Below are 10,639 nucleotides of genomic sequence, written 5' to 3' on the forward strand. Positions count from 1 at the left end.
TCTACAGGTAGATAGATAAACCTGACCTACAGAGCTAGACTAAGGGCATGAAAGATCAACCATGACCAAATCATTTCACAAAACCCAACAGGGTCAAAACATTTCATGGAAGAATGTATTATAACAAAGGAAAAAAACTTTTCACCACCATGCTCACATGAATGCTTGATCCACAATTTCCCACAATAAAAAAATGATGAAATATATGTCATGAATAACATATGTACTTAAGCATGTTCCAAAGCACGTAATAACATTTTCAATGCAAGTACAATCCTCAATATGATTTTCAAATATAACAAACATGAACATGTATAAACATTGGAAAGCATTGATAAAAAACAAGCTACTCACCTCCGATGAAATTCTCAAAATCAAGACTCAGGAAAGGGAATACTTGAGGTTTGAATAGGGTGGTCGCGAATTGTAGTGGGCCATCCTAGAATGGCCGAAACAAAAGACAAGGGGGTGTTAAACATGGGCTACTTTGGTTAAAAAATGACCCATAAAAGTTGATGTTTTGTAACTAGATTTTTAAGAACTAAAAAATACAACTATACTAACCAAAATATACCTTTGCTCATTGTGTTTCTACGGAAAAATCAAACCGGAAGGATCGGTTGAGTTTTTGCGCGGCAGTCAACCCAATAAAATGGGGCATTAATGCGTTGGAAACTATGGACCCCCAATGGGGAATGCATAGTACGTTGGTAAAATGGATCCCTCTGATGGGAAAAGTATGTTGGAACTGACGACAAGTATTTGTGTAGGAATGAGTTCCGATAGCGTTCATCGCCGGTGAGACATAGCGTGTCTTTGGAACCACAATGTTCTATGCTATTATATGGACTAGGCCTATGACCCTGAAGTGTTATTGTTCATTATGTGACTCACTTTTGATACCTTTTATCTTCGCTAGAATTTGATATGTGAACCTTCAAATATTCTGACTGTGTCTGGTGACTTAGTTTGACTTCAGTATACTTATGTCTTAACTAAGCTTATGAAATCCCCAATGTTGACTGGTGGAGCGTGTGACTGTGTTATTCATTTCTTGCTTTGATAGTATATTGGTCCATTTCTATGACCTCTTATTCTCTTGGCATGCTTAGAGACCTAGTTAAAGTGATACATTATTACTTTACTAAGCGTTAGCTCACCCGTGGATTAAATTTTACAATTCCCAAGACTTGATTCTTGTGAAGATTCAGAGAAGGAGCAAAGTCTTGCTTATTTGGAGATTTAGTTGCACTGGTTTATTTTCGTAGAGTGAGTATTCAATCTAAATATTGTTTAGATACATTGATATTTTATTCTTCAATTTGGGATGTGAGTGAGATTTATATCATTTATTTTAATTCATGTAAGAACTTTATTATTATGGATAATGCCAAGAGTGGGTTTGAATTATTTTTGCTTAGCCTTGTTGATGCAGCCCCTATTCATGTGAGAGACAAGCTGGACCATCCAATGGCTTTAAGAAAATTAGCCCGCATTCAAGTCCAACACAAGGCCCAAGCCCAACTTGAATCCACCAACAATAAAGGCCAGCTCCAGCCTATGATCATGGACACGCCAATTCGGGCTTGATCCAGTTGCATTCCCGTCATAATGATTTTGGTCATTTTTGAAGCAATGTTTTTGAGCCTATAGATGGATGAATCAAGGAAAATGGTAAACTAATAAGTTGTTGATATTTGAATTCTCTTTCCAACGGATATTTATGATCTTCAATTGGCCACGTGGTTGAAAAGTTAAGACCATTTTAGTAGACTGTGTCTGTAGGTCTTTGACTAGTCAATGTGTTTCCTAAGCTATTAATGATGTATGTAAGTCCCTAAAATAGTTAGTGGGGTAGCTTGAACATCTTTTCTATTGTATTTCTTCTATAAAATTCCAACAAACATCTATAATGAGTAGTAAGTTGAATTTTGAATGAAAATTTTCCCAGAGCATTTCCCTTGAACCTTGAAGAGTTCATTCTTGAAACCTAGAAGAGTTTCACTTCTTTCTTGAAGAGTAGGAGCTTTCCCTATCATTTGCTTTTTTGAAGAGTTGCAACTATAAATCTAGAAGAATTGATGCTACCTTCCTTCCTTGGCAACCTTAAAGAGTAGCCATTGAAGTTGTTATCTTACCCAGAATTTTATCTTTGCATGACATCCTACTTCCAGCATACTTTCGAGTACTTTATAGTGCTTTTATGAAAAACTTTCTTCATCAAAGTTTTAGATTTGTGAGTCCTTGAAATTTTGGCTTTGGAATCATGTCATTCCGATCTATATCGAAGGATATATGCTTATTTTACTGCATGCTTATAAAGTTCACTTTGCAGGTGTGTGGCATTGTCACGTGCCAAGCCCTGGTCGCGGTTCGGGGCATGACAAGATTTTTTTATAAAAAAAAATTGATTTGTGGGGTTCGGTCTACTAAACGAAGGCTCGTTCTACAGACTAAGGCATATTGGATTTTTTATTATTTTGGAATCGATCGACCGAGATGGGGTTGGTTAATCGAACCTGGGATTCACCCAAAGTTATGTTTAGACCATTTAGGGTATCTCATATGGCAACCCTTGCATTCGATTCTGACATTTAGACCTACTATGGCACACTTTTGGTAATTAGCGAATTGGATGGTAATTGATCAAATCTTGGACCAAGATGAAAATTTGGATACTCGATCAAGGTAAGTAATATCATATTACTTTAGTTCTTTGACCTCAAATGATTTCCTTGACACTCCCTTGAACTTATGACCTTATGTTAGAATCCGATTCATGCAAAATTTTGTGATTAGTCCATCATGTGTCTTGGATTGAGTCTAGCATGTTTTTGGATATCCTATTTTTTCTGTTCCCATACTCCTTCGAGTTACCCCTTTACTGTTGTGATATTCAACTCTCTGTTTGACTATGAAATTCTATTTGTGAAAGCTTTAGTATGTGATTCTTGACATTTACACTGTATACACCTTTTATGATAATTGACATTTTGTATTGTGGATACTTCATATGGAGGCTTACACTATAATTGTGAATTCTCCCAGTGGGGTTTAATACATTGGCCTTGTCGATGGGAAATTGTGAAGCTGCTGATCGTCGGCTAATAATGCAGCATGTTTTTGTGAACCTGAGAGTTCTACAAGGCTCTATGGCATGATGTGGCATGATGTGAATGGGGATTAAGTCTATGACCTCATATTGTTTTTATCGACATATGAGTTGTGCGTGATCCCTTTGACTCATATCAGAATGTGGCTATAAGAAACTCTGATCATTCGTCCGTGTTTAGAAACTTAGCCCTTTTTGCATTGCATCCTGTGTGAATTTCCTTATGGTAGATTAAAGAGACAAGCTTCAGAATATGTGACCATGTATCATACCTAGTGACATCAGCTCATATCATTCGTTGCTTACTCCTCATTCTATTGGCCTTCTTAGACACAATTATAGCCTATAGTGGTACTTTATTACTTTACTGGGTGTTATCTCACCCGCAGTTTACATTTATCAAATCTTGAACTGACTCTAGTGAAGGTGCATAGCGGGAGTGAAGCCTTTATTATTTGGAGACCTAGATTATTTTGATTTTTACATTGTTTCGAGTGAGGATTCTATTCGAAAAGTGTTGATGAATTTTATGATTTTGATTCATTTTGGAATGGGAGTGATACTTTTATAGTTATTATTGTTCTCTGTTGGTGTAAAGACTTAGCACATTATTTATATGCTTGATTTTATTCTTGTTAATGGTAAATTGAATGTGATATCGAACACCTTGTATGCTGTGAGGTTCTTCTTGCAAGTGTGTGGCACTGTCTCCTGCTGGGCCGTGGTCTCAGTTCGGGCCGTGAGAGTTTTGATTTAGGTTTAGGTGTAGATTATCAATTTAGGATTAGGTTTAGGGTATAGGTTTTGGTTTTTGATTTGGGTTTTCCGTTCGGGTTTGGGTGTTGAGTTTGGTTTTTAGGTTGGTTTGTGTTTAGGTTTAGAATTTTTTGAAACAATTAGTTTATTAATACTTTTTATTGTTTACAGGCTGTTTTGATTGCCGGTAAAGGTATAAAAATTTAGCGGCAGTTTCGTAAATACTAATGCAATCACAGAGAATTTATATGATGGGTGGCCGTGAAAACACGTGAAGTCTAAAAAAACTAGGTACGACCCACTTTTTTTGATGATCCAAACCCTTCATCTGTTTGGGCACAACGTAAATAGGTTGTGCCCCAAAAATCAGTTCCATAGGATCATCCTAACCCTCCGATCTGTAGAAGATTCCATAAATGATTTTTGGAAATCTCCATATTCAGATTAGTTTAGATCGGAGGGTTAGGGTCATCCTATGTAACTGATTTTTGGGGCACAACCTATTTACGTTGTGCCCAAACAGATAAACGGTTTGGATCATAAAAAAAAGTGGCCACTACCTACTTTTTTAGACTTCACGTGTTTTCACGACCACCCATCATATAAATTCTCTGCAATCACAAGTCCTTCACATCTTCGCCGTCCGGTCAGAACCATCGGTAAAAAAAAAAACTCTTAAGGCCCTGTTCGATTAAGATTATGACAACTTATTGTGAGTGCTAAACTGATTAATGGAGTCAAATTTAAATGGAATTTTGAGTCCAATAATCAGTTGGGAACTCACAATCAGTTGTCATTATCTTAAACGGAAAATCCTCTTCTAAAATATATAGAGAAAGACGGATTTCACACACCGGAAAATCCTCTTCTCAAATAGTGAAACCAAAGTTTACACTAGCCCAAGAACAACAACCAAAGTAGAAGAAGAACAATGCCCAAAAAAGATGTGCTTCAATATATGAGAGAAGAACAAAACATACAAGATAAAGAACACAAAAAGAAGAAAGCTTCAAGAGGAAAGCTTGCACACAAGAGAGCTTCAATGGAGGTCTAGGTTGTGGAGAATCTCTACCAAAATGAAGGTTGATGAGAATAGGCTTGGTCAAGGAAAGTAAAGAGAAGATAGCTTAGGTAAGTGGTAGTGGGTATGGGAAAGTGGTGTCTTAAACGCTTAGGGAAGTAGTGGGTTTGGAGTTCCAAGTAAATGTTTGAATTTGAAATAGGTAGGTAGTGGGAAAGGATGGAGCAAACATGTGCAAGCTAGGCAAAAAGACCAACATGCCCAAGGACACAAAAGTACATATTTGCCCTCACTACAACACTCAAAATAAAAATAAAATAAAGCTACCCAAAAAATACAATTTAAAATTTAACACTCCCCCTTAAAGTGATTTTTTGGAAACTACTCCAAGCTTATCCTGAAGTAGCTCAAATGGTCCTTTGGAAAGTGACTTAGTAAAGATGTCGGGAATGTTCTCTTTGCTCCTCACTTCCGCTACACTAATTGTACCATCTAGCACCTTTTCACGAATGAAATGATGCTCGATCTCAATATGATTTGTTCTTGCATGTCAAACCGGGTTTGTGGCAAGTTTGAGTGCACTTTGGTTGTCACCAAGAATAGTCGTCGCCTTGTGAATAGGTAAATGAACATCTTCAATCAACCGCTGCAACGAAACACATTCTTGAGACGCAAGAGCAGCGGCCTTATATTCTGCTTCCGTTGTTGAAAGAGACACCGAGTCTTGTTTCTTACTACACCAAGAAACACCCGCCCATACACACAAAAACACATAACCGGAAGTAGATCTCCGATCATCCAAGTCCCCTCCATAGTCGGCATCGGTAAATCCATTCAACACAAAATCAACCCCTTTCTTGTAAAGCAACCCAAAGTGAAGGGTAGAATTCACATACTTCAAAATTCTCTTTGCCTCTTCCAAGTGTGGTTTCCGTGGCGCTTGTATATAGCGACTACCAAGCCCAACGAAAAAGAAATATCGGGTCTTGTGATAGTCAAGTAGATGAGACTACCCACAAGAGCACAATATAGCCGCGGATCCGAAAGAAGCTTGCCTTCTTCTTGCCTTATATTCATGTTAGGATCAAGAGGAGTAGCGGATCTTTTACTTTGATTCATCCCAAATCTTCCAACTAATTTCTCCGCATAGCCTTTTTGAGAAACTAGCAGGCCATCCTTCAAGGTCTCTACCTCCAAGCCAAGAAAGTGACTTAGCTCTCCAAAGTCCTTCATCTCAAAACGAATAGATAGCTCCTCCCTTAGCTTTGCAACCTCAACATCATTATTGGCGGTAACTATCATGTCGTCGATGTAAAGAAGCACAATAACAAGCAAGCATTTGTCTTTCTTCACAAATAAACTAGAATCGGAGTTAGATGCAAAATAACCACAAAATTGCAAGTATTCGGCAATCTTACCATACCACGCCCTTGGAGCTTGCTTCAACCCTTAAGGAGCTTTCTTGAGCTTGCAAACAAGAGTCGGATGATCACTTGAATTGTAACCCGGCGGGTGCTCCATGTAGATGTCTTTGTCAATCTCACCATACAAAAATGCATTTTTCACATCAAGTTGAAACAATTTCCAACTATGACAAGCGGCCAATGAAATTACAACTCGAACGGAAGTCATCTTGGAAACGGAACTAAATGTCTCTTCATAATCCTCTCCATACTTTTGAGAGAACCCTCTAGCCACCAACCTTGCTTTGAATCTATCCACACTCCCATCCGCTTTCCGCTTCAATTTGTACACGCATTTACATGTAACCAGATTCACATCTTTAGGCTTATGAACAAGATCCCAAGTCTCATTTTTCACAAGTGCCTTCATCTCCTCATTCATAGCATCTTTCCATTCTCTCACTCATTTTGCTTCATCAAAGCAAGAAGGCTGTAAGCCCAAGGGTCTACTCTCCTATCTTGTTTTGATGATTCTAAACATAATTGATTGTGTTTTTGAATACTAATCAATTTGCTTCGAAGTGTTGTGTTTGAGATAGGATTGATCATTGAAGAAACCAACACACAACATGGTCATGCTTGGAGATATCCCATACAAGAGTCAAAGGAGCTAAGTGAAGCTCACCTCATCTCTCAAGCAAGCATACACAAGATGGAAGATCAATTGAAGACCAAGACTAAAGAGAAGTTGAAAGCTACATAGGTATCATTGTACATCCTTTCTCTTTAGATTTCCAAGTCAAGGCAAAGTGTTTTCAACTTGGTTTTCAAAGAACACTTAAGAACTTAAAATGCATTAGTGAATGGTTATGTGGTGGACCAACATGTTGGGACCCTCATAAACATTCCAAAATAACCATAGGAGTTGAGTTCCAAAAGCTAAAAATCAAATTTGCAATAAAAATCAAAAACTGCGGATTTTTAGGCTTCTCGGAACTCCGAGAATTTTTCTCAGAGCTCCGAGCTCGGAACTCCGAGAGTTCCCTCGGAACTCCGAGAAAAGGTCCAGTAGCATCTGGACATTTTCTCGGAACTCCGAGACAATTTCTCGGAACTCCGAGAAATGGTCCAGTAGAAATTTTATTTCTTCTGGCCGTTGTCTCGGAACTCCGAGAATATTTCTCGGAACTCCGAGAATTCTCGGAACTCCGAGAATGGTTCTCGGAACTCCGAGAATGGTTCTCGGAACTCCGAGAACCTCGCGACAGACTAAAAAATAGCCGTTGGGATTCAAATTAATTGTTGGTTTTTGATATTTCCACCCCCAAACGGTCATATTCTTTGGTGTGGCTATATATACAACATGTAGAGAAGTTTTTCACTCTCTCTTGATCTTTGAAAAACATCCTTAAGCATCAAAAACATTTGCAATCCATTTTAGCTTGAGTTTTTGTTTTTCATCCCAAACTTGCCTTTCACTTGTGAATCTTTTGAGTTTGGATATAGTAGTGCTTTCACTTGCAAATCACCATCTTTGAAGAGCAATCAAGGGTCTACAAAGAGCATCAAGCTTTCAAGAAGAAGCCAAGCTATTCTCTTTCAAATCTTGTGTAGGTGGCTAGGGCATTCCCTTTTTAATTCCCTAGAGAGCAACCGCTTAGAACTCGGCGGAGAAGGAGAGTCTTTGTAAAGGTGTAAGGGCATCCTTATTTAATATCCCTTGGATTTGTAACCGCCTCGGAGCCGGGCATCGTGGAGGTCTCCTATAGTGGAATCCCTCAAGTGCGACCTTGAGTAGAGTGGAGTAGGCCGTTGGCCGAACCACTATATATCGGTGTGTCAATTTCTCACTCTTGCATTTCCATTATTGTTTTGGTTTGGCATTTCACTTTGTTCTTTCAATTATATTTGCACTAACCAAATATTTATTTAAGTGAAGAAAAATTCCAATTAGGGTTTATAGATAATTTTCAAAAGGCCTAATATTGAGTTAAATTCAATTCACCCCCCCTCTTGAGTATTTCAATTGGTATCAGAGCCTCGTCTCTATTTTTTTTGAAAACCCTAACCGGTTTAGAGTAAAGATTCAAAAATGGCAAACTACCCTCAACATCATGAAGGTTATTCAAACACTAGGCCACCCTATTTTGATGGTACAAATTATGGTTTTTGGAAAACTAAAATGAAAATCTTTTTAACTCAAGACTATCAAATGTGGAGAGCAATTAATAATGAATATATCCTACCCACAAGAAATTTAAATGATTGGACCGAAGCCGAACAACAAGCTTCGAATTATAATGCCAAAGCCATGAATTCTCTCATTTGTGCTCTATCTCCCGGAGAATTCAATAGAGTATCAAATTTGAATTCGGCTAAGGAAATTTGGGACACTCTAGAAGTCACCCATGAAGGAACCAATCAAGTTAAAGAATCTAAAATGAACCATATTTTTCGGCAATACGAACTTTTTCAAATGACACCCGATGAAACAATTGCCGACATGTACACTAGATTCACCAACCTTGTAAATGGATTAAGGGGACTTGGAAAACAATTTTCCAATAGAGATTTAGTAACTAAAATTCTTAGGTCCCTACCTTTGTCTTGGGAATCCAAAACCTCCGCAATCACCGAAGCCAAGGACATGAACACTTTGAACCTAGATGAACTTATAGGGTCCTTGATCACACATGAAATGATTTTCAAAACAAAAGCACCCGAAATCGAAACTAAAATCGAAAAAGGAAAAGGAATTGCTTTTGCTTGTAATGTAGGTGAAAGTGAAGATGCAAAGGAAGACATCGAGGATGAAGTAGCTCTCCTAACAAGAAGGATCAAGTTCTTGCAAAGAAACATGGGAGGCATGAGAAATAGAAGGACCAATCCTCCATTCAAGAAGAAAGAAGAAGTTGGTGATGGATCTTCTCAACCCCGATGTTACGGTTGCAAGAAGCTTGGACACATTCGCCCGGATTGTCCACTCAACAATGAACCTACTTCAAACAACCGCTTCAAGAGAAGAGAAGGCAAGAAAGGAATGTCCGCCACATGGGATGAGGAGATTGAAAGCGAAGGCGAACAAAATGATGGGGAAGATTGCCTATTAGCAAGAAATGTGTGCTTCATGGCCTCAACAAACGACAACAATGAGGTAAACACTTTAAATGATGTCATTATCTTACAAGAAGTTTTAGATTCCTTACAAAGTGCAAATGATGAACTTGAAATTCAATTTGATAAAATTGCATCACTTGAAAATTCTCTTGCTAACATGACAAAAGAATTTGGTTGGTTAAAAAGGGATCATGAATTCTTAGATGATGAAAATGAAAAATGCAAAGTAGAGATTCATGAGCTAAATGCTACCATTAAGACTTTGAATGAAAATCGACAAAATCTTTCTATTGAAAATAACAAACTAAAGCATGAAAACGGTAAACTATCTTTTGAATATGATGAACTCAAGAAACTCTTTGAAAAATTTGAAAATAGTTCATTAAAATTGGATAAACTTGTAAATCTTCAAAGAATGTCAAGTGACAAAAGTGGACTTGGACATAGATGGAATACCACAATATCTAACTATAAAAACAAACTTGAAAAGACTTCCTCTAGTAGTACCAAAATTTGCTTTTATTGTGGATTGTTAGGTCATTATAAAGTTGCTTGCTTACATGCTAAACAAGATAAGATCAAATTGAACTCTAAAGTGAAAACAAATGAACATAGCAAAATTAGGAAGATTTGGGTACCTAAGGGATCTCACTTGCCTATTCCTATGTAGGTATGCCTTAAAAGCCACAACAAGAGGAACACATGGTACCTTGATAGTGGATGCTCTAGACACATGACTGGAGACCTCACTCAATTCGCATCACTATCACTCAAGGATGGTGGAGAAGTTACCTTTGGAGATGACAAGAAAGGAAAAGTCAAAGGTGAAGGCACCATAGGTAACTCTACCTCTCCCATACATGATGTACTCTTTGTTGATGGATTGTCCCATAATCTTATTAGCATTAGTCAATTATGTGATAATGGTTTTGAAGTTGTCTTCAATCCCGACAAATGCATTGTTAAAAATAAGATAAATGGAGAAGTAAAATTCATAGGGTCTAGAGACAATAACATTTATACAATTGGACTAGATGATCTTAGACTCCAAAAAGTGACTTGTCTAAATGCCATTAGTGAGGATTCTTGGCTATGGCATAGGAGGTTGGGTCATGCCGGAATGGATCTCATTTCGACCCTCTCCTCAAAAGAAAGTGTTAGAGGATTGCCTAAGTTCAAATTCATCAAGGATCACATTTGTAGAACTTGTCAATTAGGAAAACAATTGAA

The sequence above is a fragment of the Tasmannia lanceolata genome, unplaced genomic scaffold, assembly GCF_043159265.1.
Source record: "Tasmannia lanceolata isolate RefF3 unplaced genomic scaffold, GAP_Taslan_0.1 ptg000019l, whole genome shotgun sequence".
NCBI lineage: Eukaryota > Viridiplantae > Streptophyta > Magnoliopsida > Canellales > Winteraceae > Tasmannia > Tasmannia lanceolata.